Here is a 2,844-nt window from a genome sequence, read left to right as displayed (position 1 = left end):
ACTCAACATTCAAAAAATGAAGATCATGGCATCTGGTCCCATCACTTCATGGCAAATAGATGGGGAAACAATGGAAACAGTGAGAGACTTTATTTTGGGGGGCTCCAAAAATCACTGCAGATGGTGGCTGTAGCCATTAAATTAAAAGATGCTTGCTCCTTGGAAGAAAAGCTATGACCAACCTAGACAGCATATTAAAAGCAGAAAAATTACTTTGCCAACAAAGGTCCATCTAGTCAAAGCTATGATTTTTCCAGTAGTCATGTATGGATGTGAGAGTTGGACTATAAAGAAAGCTGAGCACCAAAGAATTGATGCTTTTGAACTGTGGTGTTGGAGAAGACTCTTGAGAGTCCCTTGGACTGCAAGGAGATCCAACCAGTCCATCCTCAAGGAAATCAGTCCTGAATATTCATTGGAAGGACTGATGCTGAAGCTGAAACTCCAAAACTTTGGCCACCTGATGCGAAGAACTGACTCATTGGAAAAGACCGTGATGCTGGGAAAGACTGAAGGCAGGAGGAGAAGGGGATGACACGGGATGAGATGGTTGGATGGCATCACCGATTCAATGGACATGAGTTTGAGCAAGCTCTAGGAGTTCATGATGGACAGGGAGCCTGGTGTGCTGTAGTCCATGGGGTTACAAAGAGTTGGACACGACTGAGCAACTGAACTGAACTGAACTGAACTGATATATCTACCAACTAGATTTGAGTTAAAATTTTGCCATGCTAGTGTGTTACTTACCTCTTAGCTTATCAGGAACAATAACCGGGACCCATGTCTACTCCTGTTTCCTGCGCCTGCTGACCCGTAACCACCATGCGTGTGTGCATCTCCATCCACATTGGCCAGGATGGTGTCCAGATTGGCAATGCTTTCTAGGAGCTCTACAGCCTCATGGCCAGATGCCAAGTGACAATATTGGGGGAGGGGACTCCTTCAAAACCTTCTTCAGTGAGACAGGTGCTGGCAAGCATGTGCTTAGGGCAATATTTGTAGACATGAAACCCACAGTCATTGATGAGATTCTCACTGGCACCTACCGCCAGCTCTTCCACCCTGAGCAGCTCATCACAGGCAAAGAAGATGCTGCCAATAACTATGCCCAAGGTCACTGCACCATTGGCAAGGAGATCATTGACCTCTTCTTGGACCAAATTCGGAAACTGGCTGACTAGGGCACAGGTCTTCAGGGCTTCTTGGTTTTCCACAGCTTTGGTGGGGGAACTGGTTCTAGGTTCACCTCCCTGCTGATGGAACGTCTTTGTCGATTATAGCAAGAAGTCCAAGCTGGAGTTATCCATTTACCCAGCCCCCCAGGTTTCCACAGCTGTATTTGAGCCCTACAACATCCTCACCACACCCCACCCTGGAGCACTCTGATTGTGCCTTCATGGTAGACAATGAGGCCATCTATGACATCTGTTGTAGAAATCTTGACATTGAGCACCCAACCTACATGAATCTTAACTACCTTATTAGCCAGATAGGGTCCTTCATCACTGCTTCCCTGAGGTTTGATGAAGCCCTGAATGTGGATCTGACAGAGTTCCAGACCAACCTGGTGCCCTATCCCCGCATCCACTTCCCTCTGGCCACATATGCCCCTGTCATCTCTGCTGAGAAAACCTACCATGAACAGCTTTTCTGTAGCAGAGATCACCAATGCTTGCTTTGAGCCAACCAGCCGGATGATGAAATGTGACCCTCACCATGGTAAATACATGGCCTTCTGCCTGTTGTACCATGGCAATGTGATTCCCAAAGATGTCAATGCTGTCATTGCCACCATCAAGACCAAGCACAGCATCCAGTTTGTGCCCCACTGGCTTCAAGGTTGGCAGTAATTACCAGCCTCCCACTGTGGTACTTGGCAGAGTCCTGGCCAAAGTACAGTGAGCTGTGTCCATGCTGAGCAACACCACAGCCATTGCTGAGGCCTGGGCTTGCCTGGACCACAAGTTTGACCTGATGTATGCCAAGCGTGCCTTTGTTCACTGGTACATGGGTGAGGGCATGGAGGAAGGAGAGTTTTCTGAGGCCCAGGAGGACATGGCTGCCCTTGAGAAGGATTGTGAGGAGGTTGGTGTGGATTCTGTTGAGGTAGAGGGAGAGGAAGAAGGAGAGGAATACTAATTACCATTCCTTTGAGCGCTGCAGCATGTCATACTCAGCTTCAGCATTAGTTGACAGGTATAAAAACTTTCTGACTAGATTGTCTTCAGTTTCAACTATGATCATGTATTGCTTTTCCATGTGTGTCTGTAAGACTTATGTCCTGTCTCAAAAGTAAAGATTTTAAGAAAGAAAAAAAATTTATTTTGACCTAATAGTCTTTTCTATCAAGTATCATGATATCACACTCCTGATGTTTTTGAACATGTATCTCCCAAGAATAAGGATATTTTCTTATATCACCACAATGCCATTTCACACCTAAGAAAAGTAATGATATTTCCTTTAAAATATCTACTATGTAATCCATATTCAAATCTCCTCAATTGTCCAAATGTGTTTTATACAGCTACTTTTATTTCAAAAAATGATCCAAAGTTAATGAAATGCATTTTTTTGTAATTTCTTTGTTGTTGTTTTTTAACCTAAAACTGTCTCCATGTCTTTTAAATTTGCATTTCAATGACTTTGAAGAGGGAAGATCAATTTGTAGCCCTGTAGAATGTCTTCCATCTTTCTGGATTTGACTGTTTCCTTGTGGTATCATTTAACTTATTCTCCTAGACACTCCCATGCAAAAGGTTGAAAGACAATAATATTTCATATGCTGTTTACTTCATACTGTGTCATACAAGGAGTACAAAATATCAGACTGCCACGCTC

General features: G+C 44.1%; 1 pseudogene; it reads left to right on the top strand.

The window, feature by feature from the left end:
• Positions 1 to 732: 732 nt before the first annotated feature.
• LOC133243447 (tubulin alpha-1B chain-like) lies at positions 733 to 2,321 on the top strand (annotated as a pseudogene).
• Positions 2,322 to 2,844: the final 523 nt, after the last annotated feature.

Source organism: Bos javanicus, chromosome X, assembly GCF_032452875.1.
Source record: "Bos javanicus breed banteng chromosome X, ARS-OSU_banteng_1.0, whole genome shotgun sequence".
Taxonomy (NCBI): domain Eukaryota; kingdom Metazoa; phylum Chordata; class Mammalia; order Artiodactyla; family Bovidae; genus Bos; species Bos javanicus.
The sequence above is the reverse complement of the archived record's forward strand: the minus strand, read 5'-3'. Positions and strand labels throughout refer to the sequence as shown.